At 35.4% G+C, this 23049-nt stretch overlaps 1 pseudogene; it reads left to right on the forward strand.

Annotated features, from left to right (window-relative positions):
• Positions 1-10533: 10533 nt before the first annotated feature.
• On the forward strand, positions 10534-11015 carry LOC111726042 (annotated as a pseudogene).
• Positions 11016-23049: the final 12034 nt, after the last annotated feature.

Raw genomic sequence — 23049 nt, forward strand, 5'->3', positions numbered from 1 at the left:
GCAATTCTCTTGCCTCTGGGCAAGTCACTGGGAATGCAGGTGCCTCGGCAACTTCCGGCTATTTTTAGAGACAGGGCTCTAGCTCAGCCTTCTAGCTCAGGCTCCTCTGAAACTCTTGAGCTCAGGTGATCCACCCACCTTGGCCTCCCAGAGTGCTGGGAATACAGTGCGTGAGTCACCGTGCCTGGCCTCAAAAGTCTAATTTGTTACTATTGAAGAGCTATAAATAAGCAAGAAAAACCAAGAGAAAAATGGGAAAGCATATAAATAGAAAATTTCAGAGAAAAGTATGCATAAATATCTAGTTAAGTATGTGAGTTGATAGACTCGCTCACTGTGAAATGTAAATTAAAAATGCAATCAGATATTATTTTCACTAAGCAAATTGGCAAACATCAAAAGTTAGGAACACAATTTGTTAGTGATATGGGAGGAAGGGAATAATATACACTGATATTAACATATGGCATTGATCTATCTCGATATTAATGTAATTATCAACCTGCAATTATAATGCACTTAATGTTTGATTCCACAATTCCAAGTCTAGGAGTTCATCCCACAGATAACTACGCAAAGTTCTGAGATTTTCCTTACTTCTGAGCTAACAGATAGCCTGTCACACTTTCATGAGTGATGGCTAGAGTTTGGAGACTCCTGGGCCAGAGAAAAAGAAGGGTCTGACTCACAGCAGGAAGCAGCACAAGCTGCATGTTTCTGTCACTTCTCCTGTCCCTTAAAGGCCCCCAGGGACAAATGGAGGGAGGGGCTGTGTTTGTTGTGGTTTTGTTTCAGGGCTGAGGAACCTTGTGTTCCCAAACTTCTGCTGACCAGTGAGTAGAGCTATTTTCCTTCCAGAGAGAGACACCATCTCCATCTTCCAAGGCTGTTTGCTATAAAAACATCCTTGGGATGTTATCCTCTGGAATAATCTGGAATAAGAGAGCACTTGGCGCTTTGCTTACAGCATAGACAGAAAAGTGACAGCCTCACAGAGCACTGCATCTTAACACAGGCGTTTCATACAAAGATGTAAATATGAGTATTTTTACTGCAGTACTATGTAATAGCAAATAATTAGAAATATAGAAAGTACCCATCAAAAAGCTCTGCCTGTACCAGTGAGCCGTGTACGTTGATGTATGAATGCCTAATAAAAGCAGGAAATTGATACAGTATGGATCTCCCTTTCAAGTCTTATTTTCTACTAGCTATAATGTATATGTATTCATATATAAAAGTGAATGAAAAACTGGTAATAGTATTTCCTCCAGGCATGTTGGGGAGAAAATTTACTTTTACCACATTTTCTGTGCTGCTTGGATTTTGTTGCATGCACTATTCAGGAATTTAGGTACTTTTTTGTTTAGTTATGTTTTCTTCTGTTTTGAGACTGTCTCGCTCTGTCGTTTGGCTGGCGTGCTGCAGCATCATCGCAGCTCCCACAGCCTCAGACTCCCAGGCTCCAGGGATCTTCCTACCTCCACCTCCTGAGCAGCTGGGACTACAGGTGCATGCCTCCATGCCCAGCGAGAAATTAGTTATCTTTTAAAAGTCTCTTAATAGCTCATTCTGGACAGTTATCTTACGTGCAGGCAGTATTTCTCTTTGACTTTATAACTGATGGAGAAAGAAATGTTAGAGCTTCCTAAACCATCAATACAATCTCCATTATTGTTATTCTCAATCTTGGCACCTTAATTTTCTCCCTATAAAACACTTGTTACAGTGTAAATAATTTTGTTTATTTGATGGTTTATTAGATTTTGTTCTGTTCCATCATAGAGAGCATTGTAATCTCTCCGGTCAAGCCCACAGTAGGTCTTCTATCAAAAACTGATGATTAAATGAGTTCAGTATAAGTTTTGGTGATTAAAAGATATTAATTACACTGTGACGGGCAACGAACCATTAAGATCTAACACTCAGTTGTAAGTCATTTGGCTGGATTAACTGGAGAGTTGAAGGGCTTAAAAAGGTTAGTTCAAGTCTTTATCAAAAATTATTCCACCCTGGGAAGTCCAGGAGGATGAGTTCTTTGAGCCCAGGAGTTTGAGACTAGCCTGAGCAAGAACAAAACCCTGTCTCTATGAAAAATAGACAAATTTAGCCAGGTGTTGTGGTGGGTGCCTATAGTCTCGGCTACTCAGGAGGCTGAGGCAAGAGCATCACTTGAAGCCAGGAATGTGAGATTGCTGTATGCTCAACTGATACCACAGCACTCTAGTTTGGGCAGCAGAGTGAGACTCTGGCTAAAAAATAAAAAAGACACACACACAAAAAAGAAAAAAAATTGTTCCAACTTCAAGAAATGGTAATGATATTTTGGATTAATTTATTGATGTGAATTAGTACAATAGAGTCTCATCACCTAGATAGTTCATGTTTCATATTCTAGAGAGGGGCTCAGAGGCCAAATCCAGCCCACCAGTGGTATCTATAAAGCTTTATGGGCACACACCATATTCATTCATTTATATACTGTATTTGACTGCTTTCACACTACAATAGAGTTGAGTTGTTGCAACCAAGACTATAAAGCCTAAAACCTCCCCAAACTGGCACTTTTCAGAAGCACTCTGCTGACCCATGTTCAAGAGGTTTTTCGGTGAATCTCTGAATAATGAGAGCGCTGAAAGCTTCTACTAGTATGATAGAGAAATTGGATAACCATCAGTATCGGGACCACAAATTACAAAAAGTGCTTTGTCTGGAGTGGAAAAGAATAGAATTCTTATATAAAAACTCACTGAAACATTTCTTGAAAAAAATAACCACTTCATCTCAGGTCAAGGCAAGGGAAGAGGCACAGGCAGGGAGAAGTTTCTGTGCTTCAGACAGGGTCCCCTGAGGGATGCCATTCTAATTATCAATATTCAGTCAAAGGGTCGTTTGTGTGCAGATGTGATTCAGACTCTAAGAAAGGAGGGTGACTGCAATTGCCATATCCCCAATTAGTTCTTGAAGTTCAACAGCAATTTCTTCCTAAGCAGCACTTTTTCTATTAAAAGTATTGGTGATCAACAACTAGTTTGAACCATGGGAGGAGCCTCCCTTCACACAAAGCAACATGGATATTCCTCCCAGGTCCCTTTTGCTGAAGGTGAGCTCACTCTCTGATGTAGAGATGATCTCTGTTCACTACTAACACAGGTGCTGCTTTGCTAGTGTGTTATGAATATGTAGATATCCATTTACTAAAAGTGGAGCTGAGATGTTCAGCCCATTCATTTGAGTTTTCCTGGAAGAGCTGTAAAAAAAAAAAGTTAATCCATACCCATATATACCTATTTTTCTTTTCAATGACACAGAGGTAAAAATAATCCTTTGAAATGCATATTATTCAAGCCACATATCTCCTCACACTGACTATAACTCACACATACATTGTTTATGTTTTATGAAATAATAATGTTCCAGGCAGTGGCTCAGAAATGCATCTTTGCCCCTGGGTGGCACATCAGAGGTTATGTAACACCTGATGGACGGGAGTAGGAACTTCCTTGTGCTTTAAAAGAAGGAGATAACAAGACATAAAGGAAGGGAAAGGACAAATTCAGTTGATCAGTTTGATCACTTTTATAGATTGCTTGTCAGTGGGGAAAAAAAAAATCAGCCATCGCTTTAAGTTTTCAAAGGATTAGCACTGGCCTAAGTTGTTCCCTAACCCCCTTCTGAGCATTATGCCTCAATTATTTGACTTTTTTGTTAGTAAACGCCAATCATTCCCAGGTGTACTTCATTATCAAGTCAAAGCATTTCCCTTCCCCAACCTCAGATTGCAGCTTTTCCCAGGGCTTATTGATGGTTTTAAGGAGAACCGAACTTTCCTGATAAGATATTTTATGCTTTGAAAATCCTTTTAAGAACAGCAGGCTGTAAGTGTGCAAGATTAATTCTTTCCTTCCATCACGTGCAGATAAACTTGGGAAGGTTTTTCGACTATAACCAGGAGAGCTTTATGGTGCAGTAACCCTTTCTGATAGTGACTCAGAGATTGCTTGTTTGTAAAATAAAGAAAATATACGTTAAAAAAAATAAGTGAGCTTGGCACTGCAAGTTAAAACCATTGTATATTATTAAAAACCATAATGGTGATATCTGAAGGGGCCCTGTTAAATTAATCCTATGTACCAAATAGACTAAATGTTCTCATTTCTGATAAACATCAACACTGCCACATTTTTTTTTAATTTTTTAAATTTCTTTTTAGTTCAGTGTCCTGTGCATAACTCAAATTCAGAGAATTGTAAAGAAGATAGAAGGGTCTGGCTATCTAGAGTTTGGGCACTTCTATTTAGAAATAACCAAATTCAAGGTAAATATTTGCACTTCAATGCAGGCTCATCAGGCATCTTTATTAAGTGGTAAAGCTGTGCTCTACTCAAATTTTAACATGGAACGGTTAAAGGCAAGGACAACTTTCAGGTGCCCTTATCAACGTATTTAGCCCCAATTGTATTTTCCAAATATGTTATCAAAATGGTAATTCTATGCTTTCCTTTCTGTAGCTAGACTAGGTTTCATAAAGGTAGAATTATTATTATAAATATATTGGGGGGAAACTATTTCAATTACTGGGAAAATATGTAACTCCAAGTCTATTTACTTCAATTTATTCAACTGTCTTGATATATTCCTGCACAGAACTTTATAAAGAATGAATAAATTCACCTTGAAATTGTACCAATTGACTTTGGCTGGGCTAGACTGTGAGAGGAATCAGAGTCTCTTTTTGAAATAAGCCTTGACAATGCTGATCAAAACAAAGAGGCTATTCATTTATTAAACTGACAGTTCAACCTGGGCTTCAAGCTTATGGCATGATGGGACCTGGGGTGTTAGTCATGGCCTGGGGTGCTGGCCTCTACCAGATACATTTTTGCTACTCCACACTCAGAGCCTATATCTGATGCTGTGACATTTCCTAGGGCATTGGCAGCTGTTCCGATGTCAAGCAGCTGGTGTGAGAACTGTCATCCCCTGCAGGTTATTATTCCATGAGTGACATGTTAGCCGGGAGTATTTTTTCAGAAAACCACCTTGGTTTCCCTTTAGTTACTTACAATCTATCAGAAAATTCAGCAAAGAGGTGTAGCATGGGTAACAACTCTATTAAAATAAAATTGTGCATGCCGTGGTCAAGTCAGGTAAGTAGTTATTACGTGAGGGGTGTGAAACGCGTGTTCCGAAATTTTCTGTCCATGTAGTTAATATACCACACTTTGTGACTAGATCATTTATTTTTGTAAGTGAAGGTTAATTCCACGCCCTAACTTATTTAATAGGTGACATGCTATTATGCCATCTTGTATTCCCTCAGGATGCCGTATACACTGGAATAAACTTGGCAATGGCAATGGGAGTGGATTGGTTGCAAGAAACCAGGCCATCGATGTGATTTCTGGCCATCCAAAAGCTGTGTAATCATTATTCTAATGATTAGGGCTGACCATTGAGCAAGGGAGGATCAACATCTCTGGCATCATCTCGGCCTTCTAAACACATTGAGAAGCATTTTAGTGAAAGTATTCTTTCTTGAAACACTGATTGCTACATTTTAAACCAAAGGGTTTTATCTCTTATCAGTACATTCTATTGGGAAATCAATAGAATTCAGTAGAGACAAGCATAAGGAATGTCAGAATCAGATCATCATTTGAAGAAAGAGGAGTAGGCCTTTAAAAAATCATTAATCTAAAGAGCATACAGATGAGTAGGAATAAAGTTGTTTGAATCTTTAAATGAAGACAGCAAAGCACCAGATGGCAGTTTCAGTCACAACTAGGAGTCTGGATATCCCAGAGCTGTTTGGTTTGTTGGTTGTTTGTTTTTAATTTTCCTTTATTAAGCTTGGGCTCTTGCTATATCACTCAGGCTGGTTTTGAACTCTTGGCCTCACATGACCCTCCTGTCTCAGCCTCCCCTGTCACTGAGACTACAGGTGCTAGCCACTAAGTCCCAGTTCCAAAGCTGCTATTAAATTACAACTTCCCTCAAAAGACAAGTCCATTTAGGTTTACTTAGGGTTGCAAAGAGAAATCTGTGAGATTTAAAATGATTTTAGGAAGGAGAGAAACATGGGCTGATGAAAACAATGGTGGCATTTTGCTCTGTTTTGATTCTTTAATTTCCTGCTGAACATTTGCATATAGTCATGGTACCCATAAGCATCATCCTGATATAACTGATTTTTATTGTTCAACGTCTCTTCCTATAGTCATTTCCAAACTTTTGTAACTTTACTACAAATTTGTGTTAAGCCCCATAATTTAGGTAGGGCTGAATCAACCTCTAAGGTACAGGGGAAAGACATGACCTGGGCTTAAGTGGATCACTGCCTTATACCCCCCCACCCCCTGCCCCACGTGTGACAAATGACTACAGCTGGGCCAAATTTACCACTAAAATTCCTGTTTTAATTGCTGGGAAAGTGTTTAAAGACTATAAGTCAGCTTCTTCACTGCACTTTATAGAAAGCCTGTCTACAAGTTGAACTATTACAGAAGAATAGTGAACACAGCTAAGGAGAGAGCCTGGGAACATGGATTGAGACCCTGAATTCATCTCCATTTAAAACCTGTACAACCTACAGTTATATAAGCAAATAAATCCTGTTTCACTAAGTCAATTTTCAATGACTTTATTTGTACCTAGTAGACTGTTAATTTATAGGTAAATGTTCTAAATTTTTATTGTTTTCTCTTCAAAAGTTCTTATATATACATAGTCATATTTGAAAAGAATAGATCAGAATAGATTTATATAAATTTTTTTAAGGACACACTTCATCTAGAATTTTTAACTATATTTTAAGGGGAAAAATATACTCATTAACCCACCCCAAACACATACATGTTATATAGTTCTGTCAACATAGAATCTATGTAGCCTGGAAATCCATGATCTTGATAATATATTTTTAGATTCTAATTTATTTCAGCAACATTCACATTATATATTAGAGATGTAAAAGTGGTCTGAATTTGCCAATCATAATCAATCTACATAGATAAAATACATAAACATAGACACGAAGTATAGGATAATAAGAATTCATTAAAGTTTGGAGGATTTAAGACAAATATAGAACTATGTGAAATAAAATATACAAAATCTTCTCAGATAAAATACACAGATATATATGTATGCATGAATTACATATACACTTATGAATTACATAAGTAATATATTATATATGTATATGTACATATATGTATATTATATATGTAATATATGTAATTACACATACACTTATACATTACATAAGTGTATATGTAATATTAAACGTATAAATATATTCTCATTTTCATAGCTTTTTCTTAATATCTTGATTCTTTTAATCCCATCTTTTCCTTGAATATTATCATTTTGTTGCCTTCAATATGACAACTATTGCAGAAGTAATATTTGCTTCTGTTTATTGGATTCTTGGTCACTTTGAATATCTGAGATTAATCATTAAAACAATTATCTACATGATTTTTTCAAGTTCTCATATTTTTCTCCTATTGAATATCCAATTATAGTCCTTTGAAAAATTATATATGTGTATCTATATACCTACTCATATGTTATCTCTCTATCTACATGAGAGTGGGCAGGAGAGAGAGAGGGTAGAGGGAGAGAGAGAAGAACCCATTAACTCATTTTTTACTTTGAATTTAAACTTTGGATCCTCCCCTTACTCTACTTAAAATAACTTCTGGACACAGCTATATGTTTCCTTAGAGACTTTCTGAAACCACAATAACAACAACAAAATGACACAACACAACTAAAATGTGTTTTGGTATTGAATCTACTTTAAGTCAAAAGATTTTTTCCCCTCTGGGAGCGATGCTGTGTTGAGGGTGATTGGTAAGAGAGAGAATCCATTAGCTTCTTGACCCTTAGTCAAGTGTAATGTTCAAGGTTGTAAAGTCATACCTTCCAGGCAGAAATAAATTACCCTGTTAGAAACCATGGTTTGAGACCATGAAGCATACACAGCAGGAAATGCTTACATTAACAGATGTGTTTATTTTCTTTAAAGTATAATATCATAAGACAGTATGTCACAGTGTACTTGTAATTTTTCATAAAGTCCAAAACTTACATCAGATTTATATTCTGGCTCAGTTAAAAGCAACAATCTAGCTTTTATTCAATCCCATTTTAGATTTCACATATCAAAAGTTCTCTTCAAATCACTCTGTTCAAAATGATGAGAGTTCAGAGTATTGTAATTATTTCAGTTTATTTTCTGATTTAAGATTAAACTAAGCCAGTGGTCATTTCTCATGGTATTATTTATTCTTATGGACATAGCAAATTATAAGGGTTAACTGCATATCTTTTAAAAAATGGTTTTTATGGAAAAAGGCATCAGCTTGGTATTTTTTCTTTTCCTTTGAAGTATTCATTTGATACTACCGTGAATTTTTCTCATGTTAGCAATCAACATCAAGATCCACATCAGAATCTTGCCTCAATCACAATGAAACTAGGAATAAAATTTTTGTGCTTGTACAAAGCACTTATTAGTGTCAGAGGAAGCAACTCTTCATGGCCAGAATGTGACTTCGAAAGAGTCTTTTATACATTTTTAAAGAAATTTTTATTCATCAAATATGAAGTTTTGTGCATGTTTCTCAGGAAAGAAAGGGCGTGAAAATGTTCTTCATTATTTATTCCTATCAGTTGACTTGTTTTGATGCAGGTTATTGAAAATACTGGGTTTCCTGTTCCCCAATTCTAAATGCTTTCCTGTTTTCTCTTCGATGAGCCGTGATTTTGTTTTGTTTTGTTTTTTTAGAAAGAAGAAATAATTTGAGGGTTTGCGATGTTTTTGTAGAGTTGAGGAGCTAACCTGTGGTCCTACTTTCATCTTTTCTTACACTTAATAAGAGAATAAAATCTGCTGTCTTCAGGCACAAAGATTTTCCTTCCACACGGGTGATTTTTATTCCTCCCCCTCCCAGCCCAATTGCTGATCCAGCATCAGATTCCATTTGGATGGCTTAACACCACATCTTGTCAGTTTTACAGTCTCCAATTTACTTTAATTGTCCTCTCTCAGGTGACAGCAGTCAAACGACAGGGATGGCGGCAGTATTTCCTATTAGAGCAATGAGTTTAAATTCGCCAGCCCCGTCTGCTGTACTACATACAAGGGATAAGGAACAACCTTACAATTAAACAGACACCATTTTTGAGTTGCTTTATAAACAACGGACGGAGTCATATTCCTTAATCACCAGAAAGCCAACTGATAGAAAGAAGCTAGCATTCCCTTCTCACCGGGGCCTGGAGAAGAGTCTCCTTGGAATTGATTCCTTTATCTCTAACCACAGCCTGCCCTGGGGAAACGCAGACAGAACACTTAGACTTAACCCATCCCGTGTCTCCTTTCCCCTTCCTAATACTACAGACATTAATGAATTATCTATTTCTTTACTTGGAACTGAAAAGTAAAATTCCTAGTTTCGCAGTTGCTAGTCCATAGGAGAAAAAGACAATGTGTCCTTGATTTTACTGAAACTTTCTTCACTTGCACTTACGATCCCCACCTCTGAATTCAGTGTAACCAACTACAAGTAGATTGTCACTGAAGATTTTTTTTTTAAACCGCTACATAATTACAAAGGGGTAGTTACTTACATTCATGTCCAAATGGACTTCTGTAAGAAATATCATTCTCGTTTTAAAAATCCCTTACTGTTTGGGGGTGGTTGAAGGATGCACAACTTGTAAATAATTTCTCAGGTGTACAATCTCTGTGAGATTCCGTCACACTGTGGTTTTAACTTTACTCTTTGTTAGAACTTTAAATCACAGCAGGGAGTCAACTAGTGTGATCGCTGGGTTTTAAAGCATCCTGCAACATATTGAATTGAAAAGTAAAAGGTTCTCTATTACTCTAGTTTGACCTTAAAACAATTAATTTACTTGCAAAAAATGGTCAAATCTAATTTTTTTCTTAGTATCTCAAATTTGTCAGGGAACTCATGCAAAGTATCTTATATGAAAAGACTGCTTCTGTTGGATCGGGGTGCCGGACCTGTGGCTTGTGAGCCGCATGCTGATCTTGTGAGAACATTTTTTCTTATCTGGGGGGTCAGATATTACAAAAAGTACGCATGGACCTTTTGTTGCTAATCAGCTTTTGTTAGTGTTTGGGAATTTACTGTGTAGTCCTAGATAGCTCTCATTCTTTCAACATGGGGTGAAAAGATAAAAGGTTGGACAACCCTAAATGGAGTTCATTCTTTTATTACTGTTTTCTTTTCTTTTTTATTCAAGGAAGGTTTATAGAACAGTACATAGAAAAACTGAAGTTGATACTATTCAAAAAGCATTGGGAATATGCAAAGACAATAAGCTAAACCAACTGCTGCAATCACCAAATAAACAGCCTGGAAAGGATTGGGGGAAAATATATCATACAGATGGGAGCGTTAGATTATATGACAGAAGCCACAAAATAACCACTGCTGAGTGCTACAGTGTTAAGCTGCTGGGACACTTGAGTGTCAAAAAAAGTCCTAATGGATGGCAGCAGTAGTTCTATGGGGAGACACCATGGTCCCTGAGCATATCTTTCTCAATCAGACTGAGGAACGGGGACCACATCAGGGACCTTCAGAAGCAGCAGGGCGTGGAGCAGTGAGGAGTCTGAGGAAGAGCAGGGCCGGCCTGTGTGGGTATTCCTACCAGCTCCTCAACCAAGATCCTGAGCAAGCTGTCACTCCTGGGAAATGGAGATGCAGTTACCACAGCCAGGATCAGATCAGGCCCTGGGGCTTTATTTGCCAGACCTTCTCTTAAGGTGAGGATAAAGGTTGAGCTGGAGCACTGAGCAACCACAGCTCTATTCCTAGGGAACCTGAGTATGTAGAACTGGTGAAAAGGACCATGGCTGGAGTAAGCCTGATGGAGGGAGCCAGGGATATACCAGGGCTTGAGACGTATCAGATGCCCCGTGGGGAGATGTGGTACATAAAACCCTCCAAGCCAGCAGCATCCCCGCTTAGAAATGACCACACCGAGGGCTGCCTCATCTCCTACATTGCAGGCCAGAGCCAGCAGAGGACTGGACACATGCCTGGTTGTAAGTAAGGGCCATCTCCACCCTCATTTACCTCCCTTTCCTCATCAAAGCAAATCATATTTCTTCTCTAAGATCCACTTTCTTCAGTTTGTACATAAGGGGACATCAGCCCCAGCCCAGCTCAGCTTAGCATGTGCCACTCTGTGGAGAATATGTACATAGCTTAAAAATAATAATAATCAAAAATAAGAAAAGTATTCTTCCCCTGAGATTTGTATTTTGCCTGTCTGGCTTTACAATCCCCTGTCTCTCTAGCCCTGTGCGCGTACAGGATTCGACACTGGAAGATGGGTCTACGTTGTCACCTTTAGTCAACGATAACTGAAGGAGTTATCATGAAGGAGTTATCACTCTTGAAAGAAACTCAGCATCTTTTAGTAATATGTGACAGATTATAATTACGCTTACTTTCAAAAAAGCTTTTTTAATTTTTAATTTCAAATCCACAGGTTAGGATTTAAATTCATCTCTGCAGTCATGGTAGAGACTTTAGAGCTCACACAATGTCCCTGTAGAATTTCAAACCTCTGACTCAGCGAACCCTGCCTTTTTCCTAGGATACGTCAACTATTTCTCTTTTTTGCAGAGACATTTTTTGAAAGTTCTAATTCATTATTTTTGCTGCAAATTCTCCATGTTTTAAAGTTCTTTCAGTTATGTAGCCCAATATAAAATATAAGAAGATTATTAGAGTGATGCATAATTTCTGTTTGTGAGTTATAATATGAAAATATTCCTAAATTTAGGAAATTATCAGATAGGTTAGATATATGAACTTTTCCATGTTGGAAGTGACTTTAACATAGAATTCAGTGTTTAACAAAGGTCTTGGGGGTTCATTCAAAAGAATGCATTCCAATTCAATCTAAGTAGATCTAATATGGATTAATAATGGATAATAGTATCAATGACTACAAGTCTGACTAGATACTGTGGGGTTCTTTGTGGTTTCGGATTATTCTGTCTTCTTAGATTACTTATAAAATTACCATATATAAAAAGAAATGAAGATGGAATTTCAAATTTGCAATTTAATTTTTGACAACAAAAGTGATTTCTTTTTACTCTGGAAGCAATATTGATAGACTTTATTTACCATTGATACGGATATATCAAACTAGATTCCCTCAACTATAATTAAATGTACTGAAAACCTGATAAAACATAGTGGGGCTACAACTTGGCCATCAAGGGCTTTTTCAAAGATACAAATTTCTTGAGAAATTTGGCTTAATTAGGATGCGCCTAAATTTGACATGTGCTAATTTTATTCTATTTTACCATTGTTTTTCTTTAGAAATAATACATACAATTTTTATTAGTATGGCCTATTAGTAATATTCCTCATCCTTATAATAACAAAGTTCCAGTATTTCTTTGGTCTTGGAGATATTAGCATACTTCAAAAAGGATATTATTGTATCAGGAAAAAATTTGAACTGCAAATGATTTGCAAAATCAATAGATCAATATGCTACATATATGTAATAAACAGGTGCATTGATTTTTCTACTGAATGACCAGTTATTGTCACGGGGAGAAATGGCATGGATGCAGACAGAGAGGTTTAGCTCATATTTCTAAAACATAATACCATAAACAGTGTGGATTAAACACAAGAAAATTATTTCTGACAGCTCTGGAAGCTGAGAAGTCCAAGATCAAGCAGATGAGTTTTGAGTTTCTGTTAGCAGATTTGAGTTTTGGCGAGGACCTTATTCTTAGGCTGTGTCTTCAGATGATAGAGACGGAAGCTCTGATGTCTGTCTCCTTATAAGGGTATTAATTCTGTCTTGACATCTCCAGCCTCATGACCATCTAAACATCTAAACCTAGTTAACCTCCAAAGGCCCTGTTTCCCAATGCCATCACGTTAGGGATTAGGGCTTCAACATATAATTTTTTTCAGGGACATGAACAAACTATAATACATTCTAAGAGAATAAAGAGGCGATTGGATTCATACAAATGTACTTGCAAAGATAATTATCTCCCTTTGAAGACTGATAACAGATGTGATCCATTTTACTTCACATCCCGTAGATTCCCTACATGAAGCTACTGAAGTTAGTCTACAAATTAAGTTGATAATTAATCCATCAAATTAAACAATTTGCATAAGTACTTTTTTTCTTACAACTTTTTGTGTTAAAATATCCCTTTTGTAAGCCAAGTATTTTGGCAGTAGGTAGAACCAATCTCACATGTAATTTGGCTTCTTTTAATTTTAAAAGCTGAGCTCTGGAGAGTTCAAGTCCATTGTCCAATGAAATTTTGGCTCATTTGAAGGGAAAATAGGTACCCTGTGCCAACAGAGTCCGTGTGTGTGTTGTCTGAGGGTATTTGTGTGTTTGTTTGTGTGCATCCCTGGTGACCGGAAAAATCTATAAAAGACCTTAGGCCTAGTCTATTACTGCATATTTATACACTAGTTAAAATTCTTATTTCCCTGAACATATTTGTTCATTAAACCCATGCTTGAAAATTTTGAGTTTATCATTGCAATCCTTGTGATATTACATTGCATAAACAGCTTGTGATTTTTAGGTTAATTGTTTTTTTCTTCAGAGAGCGGGGTGCATAATAAGCCCTTTAAAAAGTGCCAAATGTTAAAAGTATAAAATGAAGTAAAGTGAGCAATGAAGAAAATTGTTTATCAAATGGCATAATTATTTACTAATTATTCACTTTATGCTTTCAAAATATGGTACAGTGTTTGTGTTTGTAATAGCTCTTTCATTTTTCATATGAAAGCAGATCCATAAATATTTGTCTAAATAAAGACCTGCTCTGTGTACAAATGATTGTTGAAACTGAGTGCTTGGAAGGAAGATCTTCAATGTTTTCACTGAGAAATAATGAAAACATATTTGATAAATAATTCATTTACACCTGCTGTGCATAATAATCACTCATGATGTTGGAGTTCTTTCTGAAATAGTTCTCTGAATAAGTTGTCCTTTGCACAGTGCTGTTTCCAGGGAGGAGACTTGAAAGTTTGTGATATTTCAGTAAGCATGTCGTTCTGGGAATTAACACAATAAATTCGGTCTGCAAATCTTTGTGTAAATGACTTATCTTAAATGTGCAAATAGATTGGTGAAGGTTTAAATGAGAATTTTGTGAGAGGGATAGCATTATGCAAATCCTAAATCAAGCTCTGCTTTTTAATTTCTTTATATATCGATAAATGTAGCAAATTAAACTCGTAGAATGGTTTAAAATGAGTGTTAAAAACAGTACTATTAATTTTATGTGTTAATGCTCCCCAACACATACTCCAGAGGATTCTGTTACTTGCTCAAGTTCAAGAACACCTAATTTTGTGATAGAAGCTTACCATGTATCCCACGACAGTATTAATGTACAAAGCTATGATTTCATAAAAAATACAAAATGCAAATAAAAAGTAAATTAAAAAAAAAGAAGCATATCTATAAACATTTAGCTTGTCTTGAGTACTAAGAACTCAAGAAACCAATACAATACACTAACATTTCCATTCACATTTGAATATGGAAATTATTTTTGCATTTTTTTACTTTAAATTTATGCTTAATTTTTACTTAAGTGAACTCTAGGTGTTTTCACCTCCATCTTAAGAAATCTTGTATTTACTATGTGATAATGTAGAAACTATACTTAAGAAAATATTAAAGCATACAAATGCCTATCATTTCTCAGTAGAGAAAGAACATCTTTTTGTTTCATTTTCGTGTTCTTGACATTGAATGTGTAATGTAATTCTTTCCTAATAATCATAGTCCTGGTGTGGTAAAAGGATGTTAGCATGTAAGAGTTACTGCACCAGTGGTTTTAAACAAATATAATAATTACTCATACATGGTAATCAAAGAGATTTCTGGCTTAAATGAAATTGACATAAAGTTTAATAAAATACCAACAAATTCAAACACATTTTAGTCATGAAAAACATATAATTCCTTTCTTATTTGTTTGATCTTTGATGTTGGACAGTTACCAGTTTGGGACTTCTGCATGTTTCAAATTGTCTACTTGGTTGAAATTATTTTTCCCATTCGAAGGTGCTTTCCTAGAAACCAACTTCTCTGTTAAAATGACTTAGAAATGTCTTCTCTCACAACAGGTGGTGCGCAACAAATGTTAAAATTAATCAATGAAAGAGGCTACTCCATCAATCGCTAAATTCTAGAATGAGGTGGCAGAGTAAAACAGGGTTAATATGAGTCTGGTGCCTATAATAGCTATGTGGGGTGTACGTATTGATATGGTAATTATTAGTGATAATGATAGTGACTGAAACTCAGAGATATTAGAGGAGATCGACAGAAAGTTAAAAAACAAATTTAGGTCCCCACAAATCAGTATTACAGAAAAGAGGTATACAATCAGAAGCCTGCCTTGATATAACAAAAATCATGGCAGAGACTATTGAGTTATTGCCTAAATTATGCTTTAATTACTGTTAGAAAGGCAGAAAACAGAAAGCAGCTGAGGAAAATAGCATATCTGCAAAATTAAAGATATCATACATAGATCTAAAAAAAGAGAGAGAGCAAAATGTTGAACGGAAATGAAATCGCAATTGTTAAGATAAACTATTTTTATGCAGAAAATTCTTTTGGAAATATATAAACTTAAAAGGTAAAATAGAGAAAATCCAGTTTTATGCAGCAGGAGAGCTTTGTTGTAGAAAAGTACAGCCTGAATTTAAGGATGAGGCAATATTTAAAAGGTTGACATTATCAAGGTGACCTAGTTGGATACATTTACAATAAGCCCCATATGCCTTCTGATATTCTTATTGGAATTAGTGACCAAATAATTAAAAAATGCTTGCTATATAAAATGTAAATATCATGCTCCCTAATAGCTGAGATTTGAACAAGATGTGCTTCAAAAAAAAAAAAATCACAATTTTTAAAAATATTTTGAACAGTGGTAGGAAACAGAAGATTTTACTTGACCTTAAAAATCTCTATCTTTTGCTGGAGGTGCTTTTATTTAAGTGTTGCTAACAAGCAGGCAAACTTTCCCAATTAGTGTAGAAATTAATTTTAATCACCAGCACCCCACCCATGGCACTGTCTTCGTGATCAAATAAGTTTTGGTCACTGAAGTCAATTAATCCCACTTCTGCAAGCTCTGTTTGCAGCTACGAAATGATGCATTAGAGTTGGCCGCTCGGCGAGACCAGGTAGGAGACCGAGGCGTGCAACTGTGCAAGGTCGACTCCTGACAGAACGTAAAACTTAAAACCGCCTTCACTGACTTGGTTCCTCTTTCTCTCTCTTTTCCTCCTACTTTTTCTGTTTTTCAGTTAGTTGTGTCCTGAGCAGCAGTGCTGAGAGAGCTGCTGCTGTGAGTGTTTGTTTCTGCGGAATTGCACATCTGATTGACACGTCTTGATTCTAGTAATTTGCCACGGTGCACTGTGGTGCCACTCATGGAGGTAACCTGCGCCAGGGCTCTGGTATCTTGGTGGGTACAGAGTTTTACTGGCTTGTCCCAACCCAGAAATCTATTAGGTATTTCTGGGAAAAAAAGAAGCTGAAACTGAGTTGTTTTCTTTAACCCTTTTTACTGTGAAACGTCTTACATACAACAGTCAACCGAAGTATACAACCAACACAATTTATCATGAACACCTGTGCATTCACGACTGCGATTAAGAAATAGATCATGGCTAGCAATTTAGAAATCCAACCTGCGTCTTCTCTCCTAGTAACTGCTCACTGCCAATTTCTAAATCAAATCTGAATATCAGGGTAATCATCACTGCCTCGACTTCCTTTATATTTTTTATCAGTTGATCTTAAAATTCCATAAATTGTTTCCTTTATTTATTGAATTATTTGTTTTCATACAGGTTAGTCTGCTCTATTTGGTGTCTTTCACTCGGTGTTACGTTTGTAAGATTTAGGCACATGCTTAAGTGTGGAGACGTTACTTTCACTTTCATTGATGTGTATAACATTCCAGGTTTCCGAAAGGCCTAAATACTGCTGATATAAATATTCTAGTATATGTTTCTTGAACATCTTGCTCTTGGCTACATACCTAGGAGTATAAATGCTGATACATGGAGCATGCATACATTCATATTTAGGAGATAGGGCCAAACGGTCCCAAAGTTACGCACTGCTGCAATGTATGAAAACCCAATAGCATCCCTTGTATACCTTTACCAATACTTGGAGTTGTCAGGCCTTTTAAAGACTCTGGTGCATACCTGGTGATGGCTCATCATATGTAAATTTGCATTTCCCTAAATACCACTAAGGTTTATAAATTTGCCAGACTTTTACTTGTCACTCAGATATCTTATTAAAGTCTCTTGCCCAATTTTCCCTTGAGTTGTGATATCTTTTTTTTTTTTTTTTGTAGAGTTCTCTGTGTGCTCTGAATTCCACTCCTTTATCTACTGATGCATTTTGAAAATCTATTCCCTTACCCTGTGAATTTCTTTTCCATTCTCTTGATGACATCTTTAAAAAATAAGTTCTTAAATTTGACATTGTTCAGTGTGCCATGTCTGTGGATAATGCTTCGTGTGTGCTATGTTAAGAAATAATTGCTCTACTCCATGGTAAAATATTCTCCCATGTAACTGTCCAGAAATTTTGCTTTTCTCTTCTAAATATATAATTCCTTGGAATTCATTTTTAATATAGTGTAAGGTAGTGGTTGAGTCACACCACTTTCAACATGAATAATCACTTGTTCCGGCATCACTTGTAAAAGATAACATTATTTCCTATTGTTGTATATTACCATTTGTTTTGAATTGTGTCCGTCGACTGTATGTATGGTTCTACTTACAGTTCTGTCCCCTGGATTATTTCTCTATCCGGACACACATAACACCTTGTCTCTCTACTGCAGTGGGACAGTGGCCTTGATATCTGCTAGAGCAAGTGCTGTTCCTTTGCTCTCCTTCAAGGCAGAGGGTGATGCCAAGGATAATGTCTATTTTTTATTTTCATATCAAATTTTACTGCAGGCCCCTCACCCACAAAAACTCTTATGGGAACTTTGAGGGGATGCAGTACATCTGAAGGTAATATTAGGGAGAATTAGAAACCTCAAAATAGTGATTTATTTAGCCCATAAACATGTTTTACACATCTATAGTCTTAAATTTTCTTTGATTTCTCTCAATAAACATCGTGCGGTTTCTTCTAGGGAGGTATCGCATGCTGTCCTTTAGATTTATTATTTTCTAATTTTTTATGTAGTTTGAAATGACGTTGTTTTAAAGTTCAATTTTTCTGTTTGCTGTAGCTAAAAGAAACGTAATTGATTTTTGCACTAGAAATTGCATCTAGTGACCTTGCTAAAATACTTTATTGATTTTAATTCATTATTTTGGTTGCTATCGATACATTATCATGAAAATAATGAGGATTTTATTTCTACCTTTTTGATCTACATTCCTTTTGTTTCTTATTCTTGGGATACTGTTAAGGACTCTAATAAAATGTTGAAAGAGACAGTGACAGAAACCTATGTCTTCATTTTAAGTGGAAAGCTTAAAACTGTCAAGCCAGATTAAGCTCACTTTTTTTTGGTGGTGCGTGTTTATCAGTCTGAGGTCATTCCTTTGGTCCTTTGTTTTCTAAGATTTTTAAAATCATGTATAAATATTGAATGTTATAGAAACTTTTTGCTATGTTGTTAAGGGGATAATGTAATTTATCTTCTTTTTTTGTTTATATGTTACGTTAAGTTAATTGATTTTTCAATGTTAAACTAACCTTACATTCCTGGAATAAAACTGGCTACGATCCATTACTCTTTTTCCTTTATTGTAGAATTAGGTTTGCTACTATTTGTGTTAGGATTTGGAACTCTATATTCTTGTTCAAGATGAATATGAAAATGTCCTCTCTCCAAGTATCCTATCCTGACAATATGAATTAAGAAGCATGGTGGTCTCTTTTATTTTATTTTTGCTGTCTTATAGAAGGTTTTGTACAAAATAATTATTGATTAAATAGTTGAGGTCACTGATAACATCAAGGACTTGGTTTGTGTTTTGGGTTGCTTTGTGATGTTTTTCTTAAATTTTTAAAATCTTGTTCATGAAAAAACTTTTCATTAGGCATTAACTTTAGTTAATATCAATAGGACCATTAAAACTACTATTTTGTGTGCCTGATATATTATCAAATTATCAATATTATATTTTTTAAATTTATTAATTATCCTTTTATCCTTATAATATCTTAAGTATTTTTAGAGTTATTGATTTGTATTCTTCCTATTAGCTATTTGAGCTTTTGCCCTCTCCCTCTCTTTTCTTCTCCCCTTTTATGCTAATTTTATTGATTTTGACCATTCTATATCATTTCTATTTATTCAATGTTTTGTTTTATTTTTATTTTGCTATATTTTTAGTTTAAATTGCTATTACCTAACACTTTAATAAAGATGTTTGGTTCACTTATTTTCAATCTTTCTTTTCAAATATATGCAGTTAAGAATCTAAAATTCCCTCTAACAAAAGATGTTTCTGCCTAACACAAGTTTTCATGTGTGTCATTTTTATTAAGGTGCAGTTAAAAACTTGTGATGGTTAATTTCATAGTCAACTTGACTAGGATAAGGGATGTCAACGTAGCTGGCAACACATTATTTGTGCATGGGTCCATGAAGATTTTCCTGGAGAAGATTGAGATTTGAATCTGTAGACTGAGTAAAGATTATCCTTCTCATTGTGGTTGGGTATTATCATAACCTATTGGAGCTCTTGGTTCTCAAGTTTTTGGACTACACACAAAGCTACACTATGGGCACAGTGCTTTTCAGGAATTTAGACTAAGACTTTAAACGGGATTATACTGTTAGTTTTCCTAGTTTTCCAGATCCAAGAAGATCATAGGTCTTCTTGGCTTCCATGGTCTCATGAGCTAATTTCTATAATAGCGGTCTATTGATCTATCATCTGCCTGTCTCCATGCTTCTTATTTAATGTCTCTGAAAAATCATAACTAGTAAAGACATGTTCTGTTTTATATGTAGACTTCTTCTCCCTTTGATCTTTGTTTTACAGAAAATTCATTCCTTAATTGTCAAACATATTGGACCTTTCCATTTAATTTTATATCTTATCTTACCTTGTTCATGGTAAAGCATTTTCTTGTTATGATTTCTGTCTTTGGGGATTAGCTGAAATTTGCTTAATGACCCAGCATTTATACCTTTTATGTAAATGTTTGTGTGGGCTTGAAAAGAAATTTTTTTTTCCCTGCACTTACTGGGTGCAATTTTCTACACAGCAGGCATAGTATCCTTTAGGTGAAATCTGCTAACTATGCATTTCAAACATTTTATATCTTTACAGATTTTTTTTATCTGCTTTTTCTATCAGTTACTAAGAAAGGTGTGATAAAATGTTATAATATATTTGTAGATTTGCCTTTTGTCCATAAAATAATGTGAATTTTTGCTTTATATTTTGGCATTTTGTAAAATCATTTATATAATTTTAGAGATATAAGGTCTTTCTTATGCATTAAAACTTTTCTGGAATGCTCATCATTACCTTAGTTTATCTTTTCAAATAAATTCTACTATTCCTGCCACTACCTTGGTGCTCTGAACTTTTTTACAAACATAGAATTTATATGGCATAAATCTTTCTTTCCGTCTCTTTGAAATGTCTGTCCTTACGTTTCAACAACTTAATTGACAAACGATCCATTTGGATTCCTATAACAAAAATCCCATTAACTGGATGGCTTTCTCATATAAATAACATACATTTAATTCTCATAGTCTGGAGGCCAGGAAGTTCAAGATCATGCTACAGGCAAATTAATTGTCTACTGAGAACTTGACTTCTGGTTCATAGATGAACATTTTTTCACTATGTCTTCATATGATAGAAGTGGCAACGAATCTCTCTGGAGTGTCTTTTGTAAGGGCACTAATCACATTCAGAGGACTCTATCCTCATGACCTCCCAAATGCTTATCATTAAGTATTATTTTGGTCATTAGGAATTCAAATATAAATTGTAAGGGAAACATAAACATGTGGCCCATTGCACTAAAAAAAATTCACCAATTCAAATGACATGTTTTTATGTTTTAGGCATGTTCTTGTCAGCATCATTTTGCTATTTTGTACAATCTGACAGTCTTTGCTTTTACATTTAATGTATTTATGGTGAGTATATATTGATATTTTGGCTTTAAATGTAAATTGTTTTCAGTTTTCTCTAGTTAATGCATTTGTTCTGTTTTCCTCTTTTCCTTCTCTCTCTCTCTCTCTCTCTTTTAATGTCAAATGGTTTTTTTTCAGTTTTTTTTCTCTTTTTCCAATTTTTTTTTTTTTTAATTTCAGGTTAATGTAAGGGTATAAACAATCAGGTCACAATATTTGAGTTTGTTAGGGAGAGTTCCTCTTGTAGTTGTGAACTGCACCCAAAAGGTTTAACATATACCTCTACATAATGCCCAGTAAATGAGAGCACCGCAATCCCCCCTCTGCCTTCTTTCATTACCCCTTCCCCCATCATGAATTGAAATGAGTTTTTCTCCTCTGTGGATGTGAATTATATCATCTACTGGTTTCTTATTAGTACTGAGTACATTGGATTTTTTTTTCATTCTTGTGATACTTTACTAAGAAGAATTCATTTTTAATTTTCAATTCCATTTACTGAACCCCTACATCAAAGCTGTGCTAGATTCTATAGGACATTATAATTATTAATGAAATCAATATTCATCTAGAGTCTCTCACATACTAACATATTCTTGTAAGATTATATTCTTCTTGTAATTTCTTGCTTTTGTGGAAGAGAATTTTCCTTCCCCTGAAGAATAATGTTAGTATAGCTTCCAGTGGGAATCTTTCCATCATGAATTCTCTCATTTTTTATTTTTCTGAAAACACCTTCATTTTGATTACACATATAATTGTAATTTGCCAAGTATTAAATTATAGATGAATATTTATAAGGTTTCATCATTTAAAAATGTCATTCCACTATATTTTGGTTTTCATCATTTATATTAAAAGCACAAATGGTGGCTAGACATGGTGTTCACATCTGTGATCCCAGTACTCTGGGAGGCCCAGATGGGAGGATCAGTTGAGCTCAGCAATTTGAGACCAGCCTGAGCAAGAGAAAGATACCAACTCTACTAAAAACAGAAAAATTAACTGGGCATTGTGGTGGGTCCCATCTACTCAGGAAGCTGAGGCAGGAGGATCTCTTGAGCCCTGGAGTTTAAAATTGATGTATGCTAGGTTGAGGCCATGGCATGACATTCTAGTCTGGGCAACAGGGTGAGACTGTGTCTCAGAAACAAAAAGAAAAAAAGAGGTAACATAGCCACAATTGCTAAGCCTATTGCATTTTGGAAAACAGCATACTTTTAATCTTGGCTGCTTTAAACCATATTCTTTCTAACTTGATTTCAAGAGTTTTTGAATACAAAACAATTGATTTTTTAAGTCATGATTGGGATTTGTAGTGTTTTTGATTCTGTAACTTGATGTTTTCCAGTTTTGTAAAATTGTTATTTATATTATCTTCAGATATTGTCTCTAGCCCATTTTCTATCTATTTTTTCTCAGATTCCAAGTACAATACAGTTGTACTTTCTGTACAGCTGATACAGCAATCCCTATTGCTGTATTATCTTTGCCTTATACCATCATTTTGTAATTTTTATTCTCTGACCTTCAGTACTTTATTCTGGATCTTTATGACGTATTTCTGATCTGTTTCATATTTCATTGATTCTCTTTTCAACTGTGTTAACATGTGCTGAAATCATCAATTGGTTTCTTTTTATTCTTCTCTTAATGATTTTTCCCTTTTTGTATATCAGAATATTAGGGGTACACATATTTTGTTTACATACTTTTTTGGTACAGACTCAAAGTTATAACTGTGCTCTTCACCCACACAGTGTGCGTTGAACCCAATGGATGTGAATTTACCCATTTCCTCCTCT

Source organism: Otolemur garnettii, unplaced genomic scaffold (assembly GCF_000181295.1).
Source record: "Otolemur garnettii isolate 467f Iridium unplaced genomic scaffold, OtoGar3 scaffold00003, whole genome shotgun sequence".
Taxonomy (NCBI): Eukaryota; Metazoa; Chordata; class Mammalia; order Primates; family Galagidae; genus Otolemur; species Otolemur garnettii.